At 43.8% G+C, this 26,204-nt stretch overlaps 1 protein-coding gene across 1 annotated transcript in view; it reads left to right on the forward strand.

Moving 5' to 3' along the window:
• Positions 1–26,204, forward strand: part of NPAS2 (neuronal PAS domain protein 2) — a 181,491-nt gene that overhangs the window by 24,439 nt on the left and 130,848 nt on the right.

Here is a 26,204-nt window from a genome sequence, read left to right on the forward strand (position 1 = left end):
TTTGACTTTTCTAGAATTTAAAGAAAAAAGTGTTCAGAGTTTATAACATTAAGTTTTATATCAAATGTGCCTAAAGTATTTAAGTTTATAAAGAGACTCTAAAAATATTATGTAGGGTTTTGAAAGACATCTGCAAGTTTTGAAGAAGAGATGGTTTTAAAAAGGCATCTTTTCTCTTGCCTTTGTGTGTGTTTGCGCTTCTGCAATTAAACGACATCCTCTGAGTGTAGGAGGTTAGTCAGAGCTGTCAAGTTTTTCTTCTCTCCTAATAACAACTCTTGTGCCATTGGCTACCAAGAATAACAATAAGCCTTTTCTTAAGTTGAAAAAGAATATTTATTTTTGTCACTGAAAGAACAACAAGTATTCATGTCCTTAAGTTATTTAAAGTATTTTTGTGAATTCTGAGAATAAGTCATTTGGAAGTTCAGCCACACAAAATAAAAATGCTTTAAATATGTAAGTCCTCCACCTGAAATATTGTGGTTGGTGGGTCTTGGCCTTTCAATAATAGTTAGCTATTTAGGGAGGACTAGTGTGTGACATTCACTGTTGGAAATGCTTTAAATATATTAACTCCTCTGCCTCTCATATTATCCTCACTTTATAGCTTGCACACTGAGGCCCAGAGAAGTTCAGCTACTTGCCCGAGGTCACACAGCCACGATTTGGACCTGGGCCATCAGATATCCGCGGCAAGCCTGCGTTGACCCTAGAAGGTTCCACCTTCAAGCTGTCAAGGCATTTAGTTTCTCTGTGGTTTTCCCCCAAAACATAACCTTAGAAAGGTAAAGAAATATTTACTCTGAGTGTATTTAGCTCAGAACCCTTCAAGCTTTTGGAGTTTAAGAAATAATGATCATTGGACCCTCTCCTGAAATTTGGCCAAACTATCGCATATACGGTTGCTGCTGCTGCTTTGCTATTCCTAGAGCTAAATCTGAGGAAAGACAAGGGAAAAAAACAGGGAGGATGATGGTGGTAAAAATAATCTATGACCACCTTCTTATCTTGGAGTTCTTTTTTTTTTTTGGAGTTCTTTTTTTAAATAAATTTTTAGCAGACTTGCTTTTTTTTAATTGTGGCAAAATACTTAATGCCACTTAACTGTGCACTTAAAATGGTTAAAGTGGTCAATTTATGTTATATATTTTTTACCACAGTAAATAAATAAGTAGGTTTAAAACATTGTTTAATCCAGTGAGCTCATGGGTGACTCCTCAGTAAAGCGTGATGTCTGTAGGTCTCGCAGCTTAGGTTGGCCGGTGTGAGATTTTCCCCAGTATGTTACTGTTGTGTCTTGATCTCACAAGGAATGAGAAAGCCTTAGTAGGATATGAAGACCTTTAGAAAAAAGCCAAGAATAGTGCAGAAGTGCCTTCTTTTGGAGCAAGAAGTGGCTGATTTAGTAGCTTCAAGAACCACTTTATTTCCTGCTGTGTTTGGAGAGCTGTAAGTGCAAAGACACTGGGAAGACGTGTCCTCCTTGTGCTTACAAGAAGGAAAACAAAGGCTTGCTGAAGAAGGGGACCCCTGAGCCAGACTTTTAATCTTGATGGATCTGTCTCTTTAAAAAGTGAACGCCTTTAAGGACTTTCCTCCCCAAGGAAGAAGCACAGGCTCTGGGAGGAAGCCTGTACAGGTGGGGGGCCGCGGTGCCTCCGATGGACCCGGCAGACTCAGCTGGGCTCATGTTCTTACGAGGATTTTTGTCAATTTTGCGAGATTCTAGTTACAAAGTCACATGTGTTCTTAATAGTCTGCTCCAAACCTATTTTTTCCATAAGTCGTGATTTTTCTTCAGGTGCAGTTTTTCATCATCGCATAGATCATGTTCTAGAAGAAACGCGTGCATCACACTCAGGAAGGTAACGCCCCGGAAAGTTCTTATAGTAACAGGGAATGGTCAGGATCTGAATCAGAGCTTGAGTCGTTGCCATTCTGGGCTCCAAGCGAACTCAACAGACAGTGAAAAGAGAATTTGCAGAGCCTTGAATTCCCCCTCCCACCCCCCAGTTTGGCAAAGAGCTCATAAGTCAGGTCACCTTAACATGGTCACTTCCGTATCTAGAGCATATGCTATTTCTCAAAAGCATCGTGGCAGACGATAGGCATGCACACATGCCGTCATGGGTTGAAACAGTGATCTTTTGCTTAAACATGTGGGTGTTGGAGAGAGTTCCTTGCATCATCAGAGACCGTAGAGCTGGAGACACCGCAAGAGACAGTTCCCTCTACTCAGTGAACACGTAGAGCTAGAGCTGGGAATTATTTTTTAGTTTAACATTCACGTGGTCAAGAAATGTGCCCATAGGTCCAATAAGACTTTCTCTACTTAGCTTTAGACTGGATACGGGTAAAAATAATTCTGTTTGGGGAAAAGCTTGTTGTTGTTTGTTCCGAACTGCCTTGACACTCATACTTTGCCTTGAGCCACTTGGCCACAAGTCCATGGGCAGGGCAGACGGTCAGCACACAGGGCCATCTGTGGCAGGTCATCTGACAGCCTTTCCCGTGTGTTTGTCTCAGGAATATGAGTTTCCTCCCACATTTTAATCTAGGCACAACCTGAGTTTAGAGACTTACTGGGGAGAGGAACATAGTCAGTTTTCTTCCCCAGTAGCTGTTACATGATGCATTTCTTCTAGGTGGATTCTTCTAGAAGCATTTCTTCTAGATGCATGTCTTCTAGGTGGATTCTTCTAGAAGCGTTTCTTCTAGATGCATGTCTTCTAGGTGGATTCTTCTAGAAGAGTTTCTTCTAGATGCATGTCTTCTAGGTGGATTCTTCTAGAAGCGTTGCTTCTAGATGCATGTCTTCTAGGTGGATTCTTCTAGAAGCGTTTCTTCTAGATGCATGTCTTCTAGGTGGATTCTTCTAGAAGCGTTTCTTCTAGACCAATGGGGTGTATCAGCTGAAAATCAGCTCTCCTTTCTCTGGTTTGGAGGGTAGTTGGGTGTTTTGGTTGTGTGTAGCTGAGAGCCTGAACAAAAGTAATTAAGACACCATAAATAGTGTCTTTAAATAAACTGTCACCTCCTGCTTAATTGTGACTACCAGTAAGTCCTGGAAAGGAGAGGATGATGACAGCAAGTCAGTGGGAGGAACACAGTCGCAAGCAGAGACCAGCTGCGAATTCCAGCCCTGTCTCCCGTTGGCTGCAGGAATTTGAGCAGCGGATTTTATGTCTCTGGGCATCCACTTCCTCATGGGGACTGAACTACAGGTAGATGATCCCAAGGGTCTCTTCAGCTTTAAAAATCTCTGCCTCAACTATAATTCAAATCACAAGATTCTTAGAAAGTAATAAATATGACTTTATAATACCTAATATAACAGAGTGTCTTTAAAAAGCATGATTACATATTATAATGCATTTCCTAATCATCTGTAGGAAGAAATTAAAATTGTTAAATTCTTAACGTTAAAGCAAGGTTGCAGAAGGCTTCGGGTACTAGGAGTTTTCTCAAGGCTTAAGTGTGGGAGAAAGAGGTTTTGAAAACCTGGAGAGAGGTAGGGGAGAAGGAGAGAACACAGGGCCTGGTTCTGCCCCCATCCGAGGCCCCACTGTCAGTTTAGGGTAAAGGGAGGATGTAAACTTTAAATTTTGTTTTTCAAAATGTCTAACCACTTTCTCTGACCCACACAGAATAATCTCTCCCTCCCTCAATGTCTCTTGATACCTCTTTTTGCCTCCGTCAAATTTTTGCTGACAGTAGTTAGACATTTTGAAAAACAGAATTTAAAGTTTACATCCTCCCTTTACCCTAAATAGCCAATTGAAATTCCAAATAAACAGTGAAGCTTTTTTGAAAAGCAGGAGAAAAAGGAATATTTGCAAAACTCTGAGAGTAAAGAATATCTAAGCTGAGAAGAACAAAAAGAAATCGCAAAAGAAAATACTGACAAATTAGACCTAAACTCCCGCACTTCATTAACAAGTGATCCAGATGTAAAGATGGCTACACCTAGAGAGGATATTTGCCGAAAAGAATGAAATCTTCGGTATAAGAAAAACCCTAGGAACAGATTTTGAAACTAACCCTCTAATCCAGAATTTTTCCAATTCTGGCCCAAGAAACACTTGCATCGGTGCTAATGAAAAACGTAGATTTCCGTCATCTGCCAAACGCTTCCAGCAACTTCCAGTGCACTAAAGTAGTCCATTGCCCTGCAGAAAAAGGAATGGCGTATGGTTAACGGGAAAGCAGTCTCTTAAGAATCGAGGAAGTGCAAATAAAAATGATAAGATCATTTTCCTCAATTAAGTTATCAAAAAAGTACTCAAAGGTGATCCCTAGGGATGTGAAAAGGGCTTCCATGGCGTTGCTTGTGGAGGTGAATGCAAGGAAAGCCACCCGCAGGAGGTGTCAGGAACCATTGCCGTCCTCACACTTCGAGCCCCATAACCCTTCCGGAACCTCTCGTAAGGGAATAAGCCCAACTGAAGAAAAAGCCACGCCCACCACAGTGCGGTTGTGTTAGCAAGAAGTTGGAAACCGAGATGTCTGGAAAGCTGGGTGTGGTTCGGTCAACCCCGAGAAAACACTGGGTGGAATAAAGTGCAGCTATTACAAGGATTATTTCTTGCGGTGACAGAGTAAGATGGGAAAACGCATATCATGTTAAGTGAGAAAAGGACTCTACCAAGTTATATCCACAGCATGATCTCAACTCCATAAAATGTACCCACACTTAGGAAAGGAAACACAGATTGTTAATAGTGGTTATCGTGGGTCGTGAGTCAGTGGAAGAGTTGAAATTTTTATTTCTCTACTTTTCTGGGTCCTCCAGGTTTTTGAATGAGTATTCTTCTTTTTGTGGGAGGAGGTGGGAACACCCTCAAAAATGACATTCAGTGAAGGTAAAGAAGTGATGACCTACTGCCCGCAGGTTCAGGGGGTCCTGCGTTATCTCGGGTGGTCCTTGTGGCAGCTGAACCAGGGAGATATGACTGTGCTCCCACTTTGAAGATGAGAAACTGAGGTTCAGCCAGAGTAGATAACTTGCCTTGGGCTCCTCAGCAAGAAAGCGTTTTGGGATTCCCCCGCAAGAAGGGATGCCCTTGCCATTTGGAGGAAAGAATTTTTCCCAATGGTCTCTACCCACCAGTGTAAGAACAGAACCCAACTGGACAGATGTTCGCAACTTCAGAGAACTCAGAGCAGCACAGGGTAGCCCATCAGACCCGCAAACCTGTCCTCTTGCTAATGTAGGGAAGCAGGGAGCCTGTGATGGGACAAGGCAGGACGACATTCAAGCCCCCAAGTTGCAGATGCAGTGAGGAGACGGGAGGGCTGCTCCTGGCCTGTGTCTGCCCCACTGTTCACGTCTGAAGGAGGATGATGTGCAAGACAGAAGGAGCGACCGTTTGTGGCTTCTCCAGAAGCCTCAGACCTGGGTAGCGCTGGTTCCTGGCAGTGGAGCTCAGTGGGGAGAAGAGCACTAATGGCTCGATATGAATTTCACTCATGATTTTTGCATGTCACTTAAAACATTAAGCACACTGAAGCATTCATTAGCTTGTGGAACTTCCTGCAAGGAACAGGAATAATCGGAACCATGGATTTTAATCATCTGTCTATAAACTCCTTCTGCCATGCAGGGTGGAGAGAAGAGGCCCCATCTACCTGCCTGTGGACTTCATGGGGCTGGTTCAGATTTCCTAAGACTGTGGTGGTAACTGCAGTGAGTGGACTGTTGTTGTCGTGGGAATCCAGTGGTCCAGCGCCTGAAGGGAAGGCCCTCAGCTTTCTCTGAAACTTTCTTGGGAAAAAAATAAAACCTAATCCGGAGGGACAGTTAATAAATACTTAGCTTAGCCATGAAGTCTAGTAGAATTCATCACACTAAAACTCGCATAGTAGGTCAACTTACATTTACATTTCTTAGAATCGTCTCGGTAATTCATTCTCTACAGTGGGGTCAAGGCCAGGCTGGGCTTCATTCCCATCTTCAGAATAGGCTTCATACAGTTCACGAGGAGGCCAGCGAGATCCTGGGGTGGAGAGGCAAACTCAGGGTACCATTCTGCTTCTCGAGGCGGGAGGCACGAAGGGGGACAGGAAGTGAGACACAGACTCATGGGGGTGCACAAAGGGGAGCAAAGGCTTCTGCAGCAAAGCAGGGCGGCTCAGCTGCCTAGCACACACCTGTGCCCTGGATGGAGGTGTAAGGGCGAAACCCAGGTGGTGACCCAGGAAGGGAACAAGGGCTCCAAAGCACTGATGAGGTTTAAAAGATGAAAGTCCACCTCTCAAGTCTGGCCCGTGGGCCCTCTGTGGCCTGGGATGCTGTCTCTGAGACAGCCCTAGATGCATGGTGGGAGAATATGGCAGTGGGCCGGGGTTGTGGCTTGGCCTGAATCATGACCCTGTCTAATGAGAGTGGCTGAAACACAACTCAAATTAGCAGAAGCAAATGAGAGCAAGTACTGAGAGGATGTGGGGTAGATGCAGAATCCATGAAAGAGAGACCCCAAACCAGGGTCTCGGGGCTGGCTTTCATGGCCCCATCCTGAGACAGGCTCTCCCTGTGATGGGGAGAATCCCCAAATCACACCCTAGCAGCACCAGGGGAGAGAGAAAGCCCTTTTCCCTGGCTTCTGGATACTGGTCCCAGAGAAGATGCTGATTGGCCTGGCTTGGTCGTGTGCCCTCCTCTTGGACTATGGCAGTGGCGTGAATTATGATTGGAAAACCAGGGTCATGGGCTCAGCCTGGGAGTCTGGGCTCAGGGATTACTATGAGTTAAGTCTCCTCAAAACCATATGGCAGGAACCCCAAGGAAGTAAGAATAGACCGGAATGACTGAAGCCCCACAACAGGGTGCGCTGCAGACCTGCTTCTTCGGTTGATGCCCACTGTTTATCCTTCTGTCCTTCTGTCCTTCTGTCCTGCTGGGCCTGTGCTGACAGTGCGTGGCCATTAGCCACGTGTGGCTGTTGAGCCCCTAGAATGTGGTGAGTCCAGACTAAGATGTGCTGTGACTGTAAAATACATCCTAGATGTCAAAGGTTTAATAGGATGAAAAGAATATACGTTATCCTATGAATAACTTTTCAAAATTTATTACATGTTGTAATGGTAATATTTTGTGTATATTGGGTTAAACAAGGTATATGATCAAAATTACCTCTCTCGCTTTACTTTTCTTTTTTTTTTTACATCTTTATTTCGTTTTACTCTTCTTTAAATTGAGGTACAGTTGTTGTAAAATGTTATGTAAGTTACAGCTGTATAATGGTGATTCACAATTTTGAAAGGTTATACTCCGTTTATAGTTATTATAAAATATTGGCTGTATTCCCCGTGTACCATATATCCTTGTAGCTTGTTTTATACCTAATAGTTTGTACCTCTTACTCCCCTCCCCATAGATTGCCTCTCCCCGCTTCCCTCTTCTCACAGGTAACCACTCGTTTGCTCTCTATATCTGTGAGTCTGCTTCTTTTTTATATTTACTACTTCGTTGTATTCGTTTTACTTTTTTAACGTAGCTACTAGACATTTTAAATTACGTAGGTGGCTCATGTTATATTTCTCTTGATGGCACTGTTGCAGACTATGTTCCTGTTTCTATCCTGGGGGGGAATTCACGTAGCAAAGTAGCAGTTAATTCTTACATTTACTACCCGCGGGGTCATGTACTTGTATTTTCCTTGAAATCATCTCCTGAAACTTCAGTGTGTGCTCCCTGTTGAAATGTTTGAGGATTTTAGTAAGTAAGTCATTGTTTGGCCTGCATGATTCGTAGACAGAAGTCTCCCAAATTGTTTAGGCTGTCTCCCCAAGGCCCAGAATGTAGAAGAAGCTGGGACGGCATCGGATTCAGGGGGAGAGCAGTGACTGACAGATGTCACAACTTATGTGCGGAATCTCATTCTTGGATCCCATCAGCGAAGGCTTGCATCTCCATTAAAACCACTAGCGTTCGGAGTTGCTTTGTTTCTGCTCTTACAGATTTTTTTTTTTAAACTCCTTTGTTGAGTCATCACGCGTTTAGTCTGTAATCCAGATGTGAGAGAATGTTTCAGAGCTTAATCACAGTGGGAGCTCTCTGCCCACTTGTAGATCTCATTTTTGCCTCCCTGCCTCCCTCCATCCATCCTTCCACCCATCCGTTTGTTCATTCACAAGTAGTCACACCCCTGGTGTGCGCCTAGAGGCTAGGCAGGCTGCTGGCAATACAGCAGTGAGTCAGCCAGGCCATTCCCCGCCTCTGTGTTCCTGAACATCTGGTGAATCAGTGGCTTGAAGCCGATTTTCCCCAAAACTCTTGCAGAAAAAGTATAATGTCTCTTATGGAAGGTCTCAGGATAGCTCAGCTTGAATAGGGAAGGTGAGGAAAGGGCAGAGGTCCAGGCCGCTCCCTTCCTAAAGGGCGCCTCTGAAAACCCCTGCTCGAAATCACCCTTCTCTCTTCCAAGCATGTTTTAGTTATTATGTCTACCCATAATATATTTTGATTAGATGGATTAGAGCTAAGATCCCTACTTAATCAAGTAAAATTAAGGAGCTTTCCTGAAATTGACATATTGAGAGAAATACATCCCAAAACAAAGAAAAATGGATCCAGGTCTGTCTGGGTTCTTAGGAAGCTTTTCTCTACGACAGGCAGTAGATTTCAGGTAATTCTCCCTCTGATTTGTAAATACCCAATAAAAATCAGGTAAGGCTATAAGTTAGGATTTCTTTTAAGTGACACACAGTTGGTTTTTTGCTTGCTAATTACTCATCTTTCTTCTCCTGAATTAAACACATAGTTAATTTGCTCAAGTGATAACTGATTCGTTGAGCCGTTGCCTACTTGCTGAGCAAAAGCTCCCAACGCTGTGTGCTCTGCCTGCCTTTCCCACGAGCCCTGGTCAGCTGTGCAGATCCAATCACAGGGCAACCTTTCACCTGCTGCTGGAAGGGGCCTCCTTTGATGAGCGTTTAAATACATTCCATTTAGACCTTAATGAAACTAAATTCATGAAGACTTGGGGTGATGAAAAGAAGGAAAGAAAACATTTTCCCCTTTCTTTCCCTTTAAGACTATCTGAAACTGATTTTTTAAAAATCTAACGTTTTCAAAGAAAAACATGGAAATAATAATGCTCAGCATCATTAAGCCCGTTTAGCTCTGATGCGACTCAGTGTATTGTGTCTGCTTAACTACCAGGAAATCAGAAGCAACATAGAAAGAACCTGTGGATGTGCCTGGGGAAGGGGGTCAGAATCGTAATTAATTTGAATCCAAAGGAAGCCTCCGAGGGAGATGGGTCCGTACTACATGGCAGCTCGACTACTGCACCCTGATCTTTGTGGTTTAGTTATGAGTCATTTAAAAATTTCAGAGCCGGGAGTAAGAAGACACCTGGGTAAATAGGCAGGGCAGGTGCTGGCCTTGTTGCTGGAATTAGGGGTGCCTTGTTGCTGGAATTAGGACGGCATGGGGTAGAAAGAGCAGGACATCCAAGAACAAGCTTAAGGTATTGTCATTTCCTGGGATGCCCCTGAGTTTTCATTCACTGGAGTCATTTGCCAAGCCGTACTGTAGACCAAGTGGCCAGGACGTAGACATGAGAAACTCAGCCTCTGTTCTCAAGGAACGGGCTAGTGGGAGGGGCAGCCGTGTAGGCTGTCACTCATGAGACGGCTGCCCTCTGATGTGGCCGCTGGGCTTCCTGGGTCCACGCCTATCAAGGTGGGACAGGCCCAAGCCGTCCACCGCAGTGACTTGGTAAAATGCCAACAGGGGCCGTGGAAACCGGGCCACGCAGGAGTATGTGCTACCACACACCTGTGTGTGTTCCTGAGCACAGGTGTCTGTTTCAGCCTTCACCCTGCAGGTCGGCTCTCCTTGGTCCCCCTGAAACAACCACCTGCGTGTGAGTATCTTGTTCTCTCGATTACATCTTTTTTGGAGAATTCAAGCTGTCCCCCTCCCTGCATTGGAGAACCAACATGTTGCCCTAATATTGTGTATTTGGCCATTACCTGTTCCAGGTGGGTTGGAAAGTTGGTTCTTTTCGTTAGGAATCTCCAGGAAAATGTTGGTACTCGAGAAGAGGAAACAATGTAGTTTCTAAAGATGTCATGATTTGCCCGATGTTAACCCGTGTTTGCATTATGGGCAAGAGTAGGGGGATTAAGGCATGGGAACAGGGGGATGGGGCTTGTCTGCTGCCTGCCAGAGCTTTTGCTGCAACAGACAGTACTTCTCGCCATAAAAGCCACAGGTCATCGGCCTCTGCCTCTGTCTCCCAGGGCTCAGGGTGCTGTTCACATTTAAAAACCATGACCTAGAGAAAATGAGATCTGGAGAAAGAACGTGATTTTCCGGGCTACCAAAGTGGTAGCAGTCATTGAACTTGGATCTCTTGCCCTTCTGTTTGTTGAACACTGTCTTTCTCCCTTGTGTCCTCCCCTTTAGACTTTTTAAAAATGCAGAGAAAAACCCACAATTTCCGAAATATGCTCTTGCGTGTATTAATTACCTAGTTTCCTCTCCGAGCAAAGAAAGCATTGTCACACTAAAGTTCTGCTGCATGGGTAGCTGTTTCCAGTTCTCTGTTTCCCCTTTGTTTGCAGGGAAGGCCGGCCTGATGGATGTAGACGGGATGGAAGTGTTAGGCTCAGGGATCAAGGAATAATTCCAGAGAAGGTGACGGGAGCCCCGAGGATGCACATAAAAATTAATTACAGGAAAATACATCATTAACGGCAGCTCTCACAGTAGGTCCCAGGGTGACTATTATGTGAAATTAATTAGTCCTTAAGTTTTTTTTAAGTCACCGTCTCTGTACTATGAAAAGAGTCCTAATCACTGACATCGGTTGTTTTTAAGTCATTAAGGGTCATCATTCTACATGTCCCTGTACTCATTCAGTCCTGTTTATTTGAATTTAAAGAACCTCTTCAGCTCTGTGGGCTGGTTTCCCTGTGCCGTAACTTGTTTGGTAAAACGAAGTAAGGCTGGCAAGATCAAGGTCTCAAGAAAACAAGGTATAAGAGTCAAATAACAAAAATCCACTCATTTGTTGTTGAGTGGCTCCTTTTCTCCAGACACTGCATGGACCCTGGGCAAGGAAGGGAGGAAAACCAGTAGAACCCAGAGCTTATTGACTGGTGGGGAGTGGGGGGGGGGTCATTAAACGGACGATCCCTAAAACCAACATAGGGTATCGCATAGTGATGGAGAACTTGATCCAGTCTAAGGACAGGGATGGCCTTTCTGAGGAAGTGACGTTTAAACCGAGACCTGAATGGAGCAGTGACGCAGAGAGGGGGCGTTTCCAAGCAGAAAGAACAACATACATAGAGGCCTGGGGTGGGGGGAGACCGAAATGTGATTTATGGGGCGGTTAGAGTTACGCAGGGACCAGATTACCAACGGCCTGATGGTGCTTCTTTACCATTTTGTCCTGAGTTTAATGGGGAAGTCACGAAAGTTTGTGTGTTTGAACTCTTTATTCTGAGTAATTTCAAACATAGAGAAAAGTTGCAAAAACAGTCCAGCTAGCTTCCTCAGAGCCTGCACTAAGAATTCCTGCCAGTGTTTTATCACACCTGCCTTACTGTGCTCTCTATGTACGTAGGACTATTTTTTACTAAAGCATTTGGAGGTGAGTTGCTGATATGGTGCCAAAGGACACATTCCTCTGTGTCCATTGTACAGTCATCCAAATAAGGCAATTAACATTGATATGGTAGTGCCCTCAGAGCCTCAGACCCCCGCTGAAATTTTGCAGACTCTCCCACGCATGTCCCTGATGGTCTAGACTCCAATCCAGGGTCCCATCCTGCATGTACTTGTCTCTTCCATCTGGGACAGTTCCTAAGTCTTCACTTGTTTTTTACGGCCTAGACGTTTTGGAAGATGACAGGTCGTTTACTTTCTAGAATGACCCTCCCTTTGGGTTTGGCTGATGTGTCCTAATGGTCTGATTCAGATGATGTATTTTTGGCAGGAAAACACAGAGTGATACAACACAGCAAAAGGCCAGGCCATCCATCAGCCCCATTACTAGTGACATTAACTTTGATCGCTCACTGAAGGCTGTGTTGCCAGGTTTCTCCACGGAACTCTTTCGTCCTTTTAACTAATAAGTATTAAAAGATATTTTGAGGCTAGCTAAACATACTGTTTCTTATGAAGTGTTCACTCACTAGGTTTAGTATCCATTGGTGCTTCTTGCTTGACACAGTCATTACTAGGGTGGTTGCCAGGTGATAAGTTTCAGGTTCCTTCATCCCTTCTACATGCAGCAGTTGGCAGTCTACTTGGAGGAGGAGCTCTCCTTCTCCCTTATTCATTCATTTGTTGGTTCATTTGTTTGTTCGTTCGTCCATTCCTTTGTATCAGTAAGTTTTCGTGGATTCCTGCTTTATTCAATAAATTACATTTTGGATGTTCAGGCTGCCCCTGGTTTGGTCAGTGAGAGCCCTCTCGAGCTGGTTTTGGACGTGTCCCCGTCAGTCTTTGAGCATGTCTTACTTTCTGACACAATAAGCTGTTCCAGGCCCACCCTGTCCTTTCCCTGCTCTGGTCCTGCAATCAGCCTGCTGCCCTTTAATGAGGAGCGTCACATTGAAGGGCTCTGAGCTAGAGAGTGACCTGATCTGATGGGCATTTTTAAAATATTACCGTGGCTGCCTTTGAGGGGTGCCATGAAGGCACAGGCAAGAGAATCGGGGAGGCCATGGGGAGGCTGTTCGCTGTCGCTCAGTCCAGTGGCTCGGGCGAGATCGTGACATTGCAGATGGAAAGTGGGGACGGATTGAAGGAAGACTTTAAAGCTACAACTGACAGGTGATGGTGGGATGTGGGGAGTGACTGAGGGGGAGAATGGAGGTGTCCTTTCCTGGAATAAGAAAAATGGGGCAGGGTAGGTCACGAGTTCCTGTTTGGGTCTGTGACCCTCGAGAGCTCTGCACATCCAGGCAGCCAGGGAAGGGGGCAGGTGGACACAGGAGCCTGGAACTCAGAAGAGAGACCTGGGCTGGAGCTGTGGACCCGAGACTCATGAGGTTTGGCCACATATATGAGGGCCTCATGGGCAGGCTTTGAATCAGGCCTTCCTGGCTGTAACAGCTTCTCCCTCACGCTTGCAAACTGCGTTGTCTTCCTTCTGCAGCTCTTGGCAAGCGCTTGGCATTTTCACAACAGAGTTCAAACCCGGGGGCCTGTTTCCTGAACTCACCTTTGATCCATTTAATCAAGAAGGAGGAGTGTAAACAGATTGCCTCCCTGCATTACTCATGACAACAAATAGAACTGCCGTGTGACCCAGCAGTCCCACTACTGGGCATATACCCTGATCAAACCAGAATTCAAAAAGAGTCATGTACCACAATGTTCACTGCAGCTCTGTTTACAATAGCCAGGACATGGAAGCAACCTAAGTGTCCATTGACAGATGAATGGATAAAGAAGATGTGGCACATATATATAGTGGAATATTGCTCAGCCATAAAAAGAAACGGAATTGAGTTATTTGTAGTGAGGTGGATGGACCTAGAGTCTGTCATACAGAGTGAAGTAAGTCAGAAAGAGAAAAACAAATACCGTATGCTAACACGTATATATGGAGTCTAAAAAAAAAAAATGGTCATGAAGAACCTAGGGGCAGGACAGGAATAAAGGCACAGACCTACTAGAGCATGGACTTGAGGATATGGGGAAGGGGAAGGGGAAGCTGGGAGTGGCATGGACATATATATACTACCAAATGTAAAATAGCTAGCTAGTGGGAAGCAACCGCATAGCACAGGGAGATCAGCTCCGGGCTTTGTGACCACGTAGAGGGGTGGGATAGGGAGGGTGGGAGGGAGGGAGATGCAAGAGGGAGGAGATATGGGAACATATGTATATGTATAACTGATTCACTTTGTTATAAAGCAGAAACTAACACACCATTGTAAAGCAATTATACTCCAATAAAGATGTTTAAAAAAAAAAAAAAGGAGTGTAAACAGATTGCCTCCCTGCATTACTCGTGACAACCGGACCCCAGCAGACTGGGAAGACCTCAACAGTAATTGTCACACTTTGTGTGTTAGGGATTCTGTACTGAACTGTACATGTGTTAAAAAAAAAAACTGTGTGCACATACGTGTACATACATGTGTAGTATGCAGTACCTAAAATGATTGCCGTCAAAAAACACATTTTCTCAAAATTAAGCTTGACAAGGGATTACTGAAAACAGAATGTAGATGAAGAATCCCTAATAAGAAGACTTATAATCATGGCTTTCCCACAGCCCATCAGAGGGTGAAAGGAAAATACTGGAAGCAGAATGCCTGCCAACCCCGGAAGGCCGGCGTCAGATCTGCTGCTATGTGGATGCTTAGCGCACAAACACACAGCGGTTTTGTCACTCGAGACCCGCTCCTCAGACAAGCCGTGAGACAGGGCTCCGGCTTTCATGCGCTAAGTTCAATCATCGCAGTAGAGATGGATTTTGTTTGCTTTGGCATTTTTGCCAAAGCAAATATTTACGGAGTGATTTTTGCCTCTAAATCAGAAACGGCCAGTTTTACTGATGGTCGTGGGGTTGCTTTTAACTTTGGCTTTTGTGTTGAAAGCAAAGTTGAGAACTTGCAGCGCCTCTTAAGTTAAATTTTATTTAAAAATCAAGGACTGGCATTAACTGTAGCTGGGAGGCCAACTGGAAAGCTAGTGCCATGCCAGGGCTGGTGCCATGGCCAGACGGTGGTCCATGTAGAATGCATGGTAGTGGAGGGGGTCCGGGGATGCTGCAGCCTATGGCCCAACAATCACTATCCCAATGCTTCCTTATCGTGTCCCTCCTGAATCCTTGGGAGACTAGGAAGGAGGGTTTCAGATTTTGCTCAGAGATTTTACATTGTCCACAGGCATCCTTTTTCAGCAAGTCCCAGTCACTGTTCCTGTTCATCACGCCTGAACTGTGTGTAGGGTCTGGTTTCTATGCATCACCAGTTTGGCTGAAGGTCTGTGGGGAAGGATGTAGACAGTGCTCTGCTTACCCTTAATGAGAGCCTTCCTTTACAGGGGTCACCATGTACAGATCCCAGTTTGTACCCCTACGACCCGAGGAGAGGTAGCTGTCTGAGACCTGTGTGACTGTCTCCTTACACCGCCTTTTAGCGGCATTAGTAACAGCTGCTTGTTGAGCTTTAGTGAAACGGTGTTGTTGGGTCACAAGGGAGAGAGCCCAGCCTTGGGATGGGAGTAGCACCTGCTCGCCGCAACTGGAGAAAGCCCGCGACCAGCAGCAGCGAAGACCCAATGCAGCCAAAACTAAATAAATTAAAACAAACAAAAATCAATGGCATGTGAAGGACTTTAAATAGCTTTTCTATCTTTCCTCCTGCAAGTCTAAACGCAGGAATGGGAAATTATGGACGCTAGCGTGTTGCATATTTAAATACAGCTGGACCATTTTCATCCAACAGTGAAGAAACGCTTTTGGTGCACCTATTTTATATCTTTGCTATTTTGCCCATCCTTATGTGAGTCTCTTCCATCTGGGCGCTCTAATAGCTCCTACTAAGTATCGGATTCATACAGAACTCCCTAGATTCCGCTTTGTAATGTGATCATTGCTGTACAGCTCTCTCTCGTAGACTCTACCCTCCCTGAGGGCACACTTTGGCCCTAAAGCACATCTTAATTTGCCACACTCCCTAACCTGAGCTGAACACAGCCCAGCACTGAGGAATTGCAAGAAATGAATGAATGAAAACATTTCTACTGCATTAAGACTGGTCTTGTGAAAATGCTTTGCTGAGATGTTGTCAAGATGGGATGCGTATTGCACTTGAAATATCAGAAGCGAGATGCTTAGTTGGGAATTTGGTTGACTTACATTATTATGATTTAGCATCATATGTCTTTGGAAGTTATAAATAATTCAGAGCACATGTGGGATTCCTTTTATCTTTCCTGGCTTGTTGATCTATGGGTAGTTTTTTTTTAATTAATTAATTTTATTTATTTATTTATTTTTGGCTGCGTTGGGTCTTGGTTGCTGTACATGGACTTTCTCTAGTGGTGGCGAGCAGGGGCTACTCTTTGTTGCGGTGCGCGGGCTTCTCTTGTTGCGGAGCATGGGTTCTAGGCGCGTGGGCTTCGGTAGCTGTGGCACGCGGGCTCGGTAGTTGTGGCTCGCGGGTTTAGTTACTCTGTGGCATGTGGCATCTTCCTGGACCAGGGATTGAACCCATGTCCCTGGCATTGGCAGGCGGATTCTTAACCACTGTGCCACGAGGGAAGTCCCTTGTGGGTAGTTATTGGGCGAATAAAACGTGAAAAGAGGAACGAGATCTTACCTGAATGTCAACTCCACCTTTTGTGGTGATTGTTTAGTAATTATCAAGTTACCTTAAATCCTAGAGTCAGTGGTCCATCGAGATAAAACATTAGGAGTATATCTGAATTGCTCATAAACTTCCTTGATATTTTCCAAAATATTGTGATATAATAAGATTCTCTGCTTCGGAAGAAGATATAAATAAAACCTCTACAGCATCTGATGGTGATGAGTTGAGAATTAATTTCCCATATGACCAGCTAGCAGCTCCCTGGAATAAATAATTCCCTGGGAGCCCAGCCTCAGAACATAGGCCAAGCCATTTCTGAGGCAGAGGGAAAGTGACATTGAAAAATGGTTGCCGAGTCATTTATGTTGTTCATTCATCTACATAACCAAAAAAATGTAGCATAGCACTACTTTATGCTGTAAAGAGACTGCTAAGTGTTTCAGGTAACTGTCAAGGCTTGTAAACGGGATTTACAGTGAAGATAAAGAGCAGAAGTTCTCAAATTTATTCATCTTGGGACCCCTTTACACTCTTAAAAACTGTTGAGCATCCCCCAGTTTTTGTTTATGTGGCTTGTATCCATGGATATTTACCATCTTGGAAATTAAAACTGAGAAACATTTAAAATAATTTTTAATTCATTAAATAATAGTGAACCTGAGAAAACCATAATTCAAAAAGATTCACGTACCACAATGTTCATTGCAGCTCTGTTTACAATAGCCAGGACATGGAAGCAACCCAAGTGTCCATCGACAGATGAATGGATAAAGAAGATGTGGCACATATATACAATGGAATATTACTCAGCCATAAAAAGAAAGGAAATTGAGTTATTTGTAGTGAGGTGGATGGACCTAGAGTCTGTCATACAGAGTGAAGTAAGTCAGAAAGAGAAAAATAAATACCATATGCTAACACATATATATGGAATCTAAAAAAAAAAACCCTGGTTCTGACGAACCTAGGGGCAGGACAGGACTGAAGATGTAGAGAATGGCCTTGAGGACACAGGGAGGGGGAAGGGTAAGCTGGGATGAAGTGAGAGAGTGGCATGGACATATATACACTACCAAATGTAAAATAGATAGCTGGTGGGAAGCAGCCGCATAGCACAGGGAGATCAGCTCGGTGCTTTGTGTCCACCTAGAGGGGTGGGGTAGGGAGGGTGGGAGGGAGACGCAAGAGGGAGGAGATATGGGGATGTTTGTATATGTAGAGCTGATTCACTTTGTTATACAGCAGAAACTAACACACCATTGTAAAGCAATTATACTCCAATAAAGATGTTAAAAAATAGTGAAAAGTGCATTGCATTCTAACATAAAAATACTGTGTTTCCTCAAACAGTATAATTTAGCGAGAACGGTGGCATTGTTTGAATTTTTGCAAATCTTTTTATTGTCACCAGAAGGGAGGTGTCACCTGTTAATATCCTCTGAAAGACTCCACTGCACACTCTTGAGAAAATGAGATTGAAAAAGACAAATAATGTCTATGTATTATTATAAAATAGTTTGGCTCTTCTGAAAAGGTCATGAGCACCCCAGGGGTCACTGGTCCACTCTTTGAAAACTGCTAATGTAGAGCAGTTAGTTGAACCAGGATATTCTTGAACGTAGGAACCCTGAACTCAACTAAAAATCTGTTCTCCGTGCCAAGGTGTTGACAGTCCCTGTGAGGAAGTGTGCTCTGCTACCTGACCAAGCTGGTGTGATCCTTGGGCCACCTTCAACCTTCCCTCTGTCCTGGGGACACAGTCTGGCCTCCTGTCTGCTTAGGTGGTGTGAAAGCTCTACTGACCTGCTCTTGTCCTCTGGGCAGCTCACGTGGTTCCCTGACCAGGGGTCGCTGACATGTTCTACTTTGTACGACACCTCTGCTCAACTCGGGCAACCTGGTCACACAGACCACCACCACGACACCAATTAAAATAAAGGTGAGCTCTTGAACAAGCAGAACCCTAGTCAAAAACCCAACCCTTTGGCCCCGTGTCAGAGAAGAATTTAGAAAAGGGGCAGTTCCGGGAGCTCGGTGCTGTTCACTGAATCTTCAACCTCATGCACAAGGTCATGCTTCTGCTTGACTTGGCAACCAAGGGCGCTCTGTATAGGAAGGACAACTGGCATTTGGGGAACAAGGATCTCCTGTTTGGACCAAGACTTTGTAAGTTTTAGAAGGCCGGAACCCGGAGCAATACTGCAGAGGGAGACCTTGAGCTGACTCCAGATAGACCTGTTGACCTTCCCAAGTGCTTGCCTGGACTCCGGCCCTGATAACTGCATATTCCTGCCTCTTTACCGACTTTGACTCCAGCCAGTGACCCAACCCCCAGCCTGACTCCCCAGTGTCCCCTCCACCCCTTCATCTGTGTTCACACTCAGCTCTTCCCCTTATGAATGGACTGTTTCTCTCCTCATTGCCTGGCGTTGATCCCTGCTGTCTAAACACACAGTCAGCTGGAACGGAGCTGTGCCATCAGTTAGGGCTGGAAGATTGGACCTGGAGTGAGCAGCATGACAAAGGAGTTGAGGCCAGAAAGGATAAAAGAGAACAATCGATCAATGCGAAGGATTCCCGCCTACCTTCCGCTTTTCTCTTTGAACGCTCCTGACACAGTTTGTGAAGAGCAGGCCACTCATGAGTCACTTGTTTACTGTGTGATTTCATTCCCCTCCCTGGAAAAAGAAATACTAGGGAAGTAGAGCTGAGTTCATTTTCCTCTTATCCAGCCCCCTTTCTGCTTTTTCCAGCAAAGCTCACCCCCATCCGCAAGCCCAGATATTTCCATCAAGGAACCTCTACGTCCAGCAGTCTCAGAGTTAACCTGGCACGTTGAGATTAACACAAACGCTTGCGCTTTCTCTTTGAAAATCGTGTCTGAACCTGAATACAGCATGATTAGGCCACTCACTTGCCAAATAGGACATATCCTCTGAAAGACTCCACTGCACACTCTTGAGAAGATGAGATTTATTACAGTGTCCCAAGGAAAGGCAAGAGGACACCTAGTAGTAGGGGTATCATTTTTGTTCATGTATGCATCCCATCATTCAAGCATATTTACTGAGTGCTGTAATGTGCCGGACATTGATATATCTGTAAACAAGACAAAGATTCTTGCTCTCATTGTACTTACATTCTAGACAGTAACAAGTCACCATCCATCCAATATTCTGGATGAAATAAATCTTTTCTCTAGATTCTCAGTGGTCACTTTGGTTGTTGTAGCTTCTATACTGTTTCTTGTTTGCCTTGGGGGGAGATGTCCAGGGAGCTGAGTATGAGTGAGGAAAACAGAGCTTGTTCTCTTTGATGATATCAGGCACACTGTTCTAAAGGCAACAGCTTACAGATTAAGTTATTTTGTAACCAGCATGGTATCTGGTCACCTTACAACTAGTTGACTTTGAAATAGTTGCTCCAAATCCTCTGTTAGGAACACTGAAAAATAGCGTACTCTGACCTAAAAAAGCAACTTTCTAGATGGTCAGTATTTGTTTTCTGTGTGCTTGAAAAGAGTGTTTAGTCTCCCATTATTGGGTGCAATATTTCATGTATGTCCATTAGATCTCTGCCATTCGATTTTATATGTACTAATTGTCGTATTGCCTGATGTATCATTTATGAAATGAGATATGTCAAACATGTGACTGTGATAGAAGAGTTGTCAGTTTCTCCTTATCGTTCATTGCTTTTTGCTTTATATATTTTGATGCTCTGTTGTTAGGTGCATACAAGTTTAGGGTTCTTTAATCTTCCAGGTGAATTGAAACTTATAATATTCTGTGACCCTCTCTAGTTGTGCGTATTGCCTTAAAGTCTATCTATCTGATATTAATAGAGGCACACCATATTTATTTTGTTAGTATTTAGCTGGGATTTGTTTTTTCTCCTTTCACTTTTTAGTTCTCTGTCCTTACATTTCAGAAATGTTCTGGTAAACAACATTTCCTGTTTTCTTAATAAGCAAGTCTGATGATCACTTTTTTAAACTGGAGAGAGTAGTCCATATCTTTATTATGATTACTGAGATATTTTAATTTATTTTTTAAGAACTCTTTTTAAAAAAAAGTATTATTTATTTATTTGGCTGCACTGGGTCTTAGTTGAGGCATGCGGGATCTTCGTTGCTGCGTGTGGGATCTTTGTTGCGGCGTGTGGGATCTTTAGTTGCAGTGTGCGGGATCTAGTTCCCTGACCAGGGATCAAACCTGGGCCCCCTGCATTGGGAGTGTGGAGTCTTAGCTACTGGACCACCAGGGAAGTCCCTTTAATTTATTTTTAATCATTTTGTAGTATACTTGATATCTGTCCCACTCTTTCTGCTTCCTTTTTTCTCTTTTTCTTCCTCCTTTTGGATTTTTCTTTTTCACTTCATTACATTTTTCCCTCTAATTTGAATTTATAATGTCTGTGCCTCTGAGTTTAATGATTGCCCTAGTATTTTAACATGAATACTTACCAGAGTTCAATATTAATAATAGTTTTCTTCTTCCCACCAAACACAAGGACCTTAGAATGATTTATTACGTACATGCTGTTGTTATCCACCATTTTATTTCCATCTCTTTGCACCCTAAATGGGTCATTACTATTATTGTTATTATTAGTATAAAGCACAATATCTTTTCCCACCGTTTCTTCTTGCCTCTTAGAACTCCCATCTGGGATAATTTCCCTTTTTCTGAAGGATATCATTTAGAATTTAGTTTGGTGAGAGCTTGTTAGTGGAATCTCCTTTTTTTTTCCTGCATCTGAAATCTCAATTTTATCTCAATTCTTGAAAGACAGTTTTGTTGGGTAAACAACTCTAGAATGATGGTTGTGTTCTCTCATCACGCTGAAGTTAATATTTTCCTGTCATCTGGCCTCCACTGTTGTGCTTGCAAAGTCTGGACCAATCCAGTTGTTGTTCCTTTTTAGGTGTTCGGTGTTTTCTCTGTCTGGCTTCATGTAAGATCATCTCTTTGGCTTTGGTAGTCTGCAGTTTCATGGTGACTGTCTCTAGGAGTAGATACATTTTTATTTATTCCATTTAGGATCATTGGGCTTACTGAATCTAAAGATTCATGTTTTTCATAAATTTTGGAAATTTTTCTTTTGAATATTTCCTGTTCACCATTCTCTCCAATATCTCTTACTAGAACCAGTTTGACATGTATTAGATCTCTGTCTGTTAGACCTCATTGCCCTCTGTAGCTCTTAAATTACCTTTTCTGTTTTCCGTCTTTTTGTCTCTCTATTCTGCAATCTAGATCATTTCTTCAAATGTGTCTTAAACTTTACTGATTCTTGCCCCACCTGTGTCTCAACTTAATTTTAACCAGTCCATTGGCTAATTTAAATGATTGTATTCTTATTCTTTCTTCCTTTGTCAAAATTTCAAAATGTTTTGTCTTCCTTTTTAGTAATTCCTTGTTCCTTGTTTTTATCTTCAGGCCTCTTGTTTATATCTGTATACATATTAAACATACTCATTGTAGAGTTTAGGTGTGATCCCTCCAATACTTGGAATCATTGCAAATCTGATTGTGCTCTTTATTGTTTCTGCAACTGTCCTTTCTCCTTGCACATTTTGTAAATTTTGACTGGGCTCATATCCCTTGGAACTCGATCTGTGAAAATTTTTTGAAGCTTGGGTTAAGGTTACTTTCCTCTAAAGAGGATTTGGGTTTGTTCTGCTCTGCACCTGAGTCCTGTCAACCTGAAACCACTTAAATGCTCTCATAGATTTTCAAATCACACAAGTGGAATTTGAGCCTGAAACCTATGTGAAGACCATCTTGTGATTATGACTGTTTGGAAGAGATGATTTTTCTCCTTGGGATTGAAAAGTGCAAATTCCTTCCTGTCCCTTCTGTGTAATCCTTCTCATTCCCATCCACACTGATCATAGCCCTCCTTAGCTTTATGCAAGGGTCTCCTATTGGATTCCCAACACGGACAGGCTTTGTGTCTTTCCTTCTGCCTCATCCTACACAATGTCATATCAAAGGTCGAGGTCACCAGGGTTCGCCTCCTAGGAGAACCTAGCTTCAGCCTCATTTACTCCCAGGACCCCTACTTCCACTCTGTGTTTGGCCTGTACAGACTCCTGTTTTCTTATCAGCTCAGCAGTGATTTGGATATTCTTTTATTCTTTTATCCTTCATTCTTAGTTGACTTCAGCAGAGGGTTGTCCAAAGTATCTGGAATTAGAACCATGTACAGTTAATCCGCGTTCTCTACTGTGAAGGCCAAGGGTCGCCATCTTGTCCCTCACAGATGCCTCTTCCATCCAGTTGCTCAACCGAAGGGTGGCGTGACGGGCCCCGTCTTCTTCCACATCCTTGGTCCTTCAACACCCGCAGCCCAACCATCACTCTAGCGTGAGGGGCTGTTTGGATACCAGCAGACATGGGTGTGGCAAAGGCTGATGCCTCAGACGCCTCCAGGTGATGGTTCCTGTAGGGGCTCCGTGCTTCCTTTTGTGCCTCTGAATTGAGCTGTGTGACCCTTAGAGGCACCTTGGACTTTGGAAGGGTCACGTCCCGTATCACTCAGGCCCGAGATCAATGACTCTTTGCTCTTTGTCACTGCTGTTCTGGCAGCCTCCTCCCAGGAGAGGCTAGCTAGTGTCCTGCCACACTGCCCCAGGCATCCTGTCACCCCTTTTCAGCACCCCGCCCCCCGGCTCTAAGGCAGGGGCTGGCATACAGCCTACAGCTGCATCTCACTCACAGCCTGTTTTTGTAAATAAAGTTTTATTGGGACACAGCCATGCCCGTTTGTTTTGCACCGTAATGTCCCACCCACAAAATGGAAAATATTTACTATCTATCCCTTTACGGAAAGCATTTGCTGGCCCTGCTCTGAGGCCTCACTAGGCTACTCTCCCCTCCTTCAGCTCCTCCCTGGAGCGTCCTGTATCCAGATGCCCCTTCTGCATTCCTGTACTCACAGCCCCACCAGCTCAAGCCTTGTTCCCCCGATGGCTCCCTCCTTTCCTAAGCCTGGTCCTCATTTGCCCTTTGAAACACTAGAAATGCGTCTCTGCTTGTTAAAAGACAGCGCGTGACGTGCCCTGAGAAACCCTCCCTTAATGAAGTTGGACTCTGATAGTTTCTGTGCGCCGTCGGGAACCTTCCTGCACCCTGGAATGGGTCTTCAATTTCAGACCTTTTGGGGAAGACAGCTATCTTGCCTCCATCTATTTACATATTCACGGCAGATACACGTTTCAAGCAGCAGACATAGTCTTGGGAATAAGACAACAGCAAACATGTAAAACACTATTTTAGTGAAGTTAAATAGCACTTAATGGCATTAGAGGAGCTTTTCTTTTAAAGCAAAATCTTGAACAGTGGAGAATTAATTTATACCGAAAACAATGCCTGTTTTGCAGAAGAGGCTCATCTATAGCTGAAAGGACACAGGCCGTTGATGGCCTCATGGCCAGGAGCATGGACTGTGGAGCCAGACCGCTTGGTGGCAGTGCCAGTAACTAGCTGGTGACTGTGGACAAGTCACTTAGTCTTACCGTGCCTCAGTTTCCTCATCCGGGTAAAGGGGTCAGAGGGCCACTAACAGGATAAAATGAGATCAAATGTTTTAAAGTACCTAGAACAGTGCCTGGAACCTAGGAGGCCTTCACGTGTTAGCCATTATCATGTTACTTAATTTTTCTGACCTTGTGTTTCCTCATCTGTAAAATGGACATCACAATAACAAACTTCTGTTTTGTTTGAGGAGTAACCGTGATGGGTTCAAAGCACCAAAACAGGGCAAATAAATGGTAGACAGATACTATTTTTTCAGGTGTCATTAATATTGATAATTGTCCCATATCTCTTTTTCCCTGCTGAGGCTATCTGTAAGTTCCTTTTTTAAAAAAATGGATTCTAGAAACATCCTCAATATGGTGGGCCTTCAGTGACTGCTTTTGGCTTGTTCTATGGCTGAACACTGCATGAGAAGCCCAGAAAGGTGACTGTTATCTTTTCTACCAACTCTGTTTACCCAGCGCTCAGCCACCACCTCCAGGAAGCCATCCCAGATTTCTAAGCCCCACCACCTTGGCGCTTCTGTTACATCACACAATGACTTTGTCTGTCTGCAGAGACAGAATTATTTGTCTGCATATCTGTTGTGACTGGCAGACTATGTTCCAGTAGGTACCAAAGACCTACTGGTTCTGTGCACAAAAAAAAATTAACAGATAAACAGATGCCAATTAAAAGTTCTTTGAGAATACACAATGAATATACCTATCTTTAAGAATTGTTCAGTATGGCTCATTTTCTCAACACAATTTCAGTCTTGCAAGAGTACTCTATAAATAGAGGCCTTTTTTTCTCCCTGGCTCCAAATTGCAGAGTTAATGGAAATACGCACACAAGATCACCAGTGATATATGCCAGTTCAGCCATGTTGTCCTTTAAGCTTCTGTGTTTTCTTCTATTCTTTACATTTTGTTCAAATGCCACTTCACTTATTAATGTCACCTCTAAATATTTTAGAATTATGTTATTAAATGTTTAATTTTATAATAATTCAACGGGGATTTGTTTGGTTTACACAATAAGCAGGGTTGCTGGACCCACGTCATGGAAGGTCTGAGTAAACTCATAATCCCAGTCACCACCCTTTATATAGGTGTTGTGTCTTCTCCCTTTATATAGGTGTTGTGTCTTCTCTGTTGCTCCTTGTTGGAACTTTCTGCAGCTTTATAGAGCTTCAGAAGTGCTTAAGGACAGAAAGTAGCTTTACAGTTCAGTGAACCTGAAAAATGGGAGGGGCCTCTGGTTGCTTTTTATCAGAGGGCGGTTTTAAATATGTAATCAAGGCTTGATTGTCCAGCAAGTAGAGAAGAGTCGTGGAATAAAACCCGCACAGTGGAGTGTGACAAAGATTGATCGCACTTGAACTTGCCATGTGCTGAGCACCCCACGTTGCCTCACCCAGGCTGGAGGCATGGTTTCTGCTTCAGCAGAGAAACTTGCGATTCTTATATAGCAATTACGATTTTAAGAGATAAAAATAAAGTAAGACATCAGTTTTCTGCAAGCTCTCTTACAGCCCTGCAGTGTGGTAAAGGCAGGGAACGCCCAGAACCCTGGGGCTCTTCACCACAGGCTGGCTGCTAACCTAGAATTTCGGGTGCTCTAATACCAGGTTCCAGGCCACAGCCCCAAGCGGGGTGGATAGACTCTTGTGACCATGTGGTGGGCCTCCTGCTGGATAATTTGTCTGTCAAGTTTGTAGTTATTGAAACTGAGTTTGGAATCCTGGACCTGTTGGCAGGTTGAAAAGAGTTCTTTTCATCATCTGTAGACTCAAAACTGTAAGCGCGCATGGCATATACACACACACACACGGGAATATTATGCAGCCACGAAAAGGAAGGAAATTCGGACACATGCTGCAACATGGATGAACCATGAAGACATTGTGCATTTTGAATTATGGTTTTCTCAGGGTATATGCCCAGTAGTGGGATTGCTGGGTCATATGGTAGTTCTATTTGTCGTTTTTTTAAGGAACCTCCATACTCTTCTCCATACTGGCTGTACCAATTCACATTCCCACCAGCAGTGCAAGAGTGTTCCCTTTTCTCCACCTCCTCTCCAGCATTTATTGTTTCTAGATTTTTTGATGATGGCCATTCTGACTGGTGTGAGGTGATATCTCATTGTAGTTTTGATTTGCATTTCTCTAGTCATTAATGATGTTGACCATCCTTTCATGTGTTTGTTGGCAATCTGTATATTTTCTCTGGGGAAATGTCTGTTTAGGTCTTCTGCCCATTTTTGGGTTGGGTTGTTTGTTTTTTTGATATTGAGCTGCATGAGCTATTTGTATATTTTGGAGATTGATCCTTTGTCCATTGCTTCATTTGCAAATGTTTTCTCCCATTCTGAGGTTGT

Source organism: Phocoena sinus, chromosome 13 (assembly GCF_008692025.1).
Source record: "Phocoena sinus isolate mPhoSin1 chromosome 13, mPhoSin1.pri, whole genome shotgun sequence".
NCBI lineage: Eukaryota > Metazoa > Chordata > Mammalia > Artiodactyla > Phocoenidae > Phocoena > Phocoena sinus.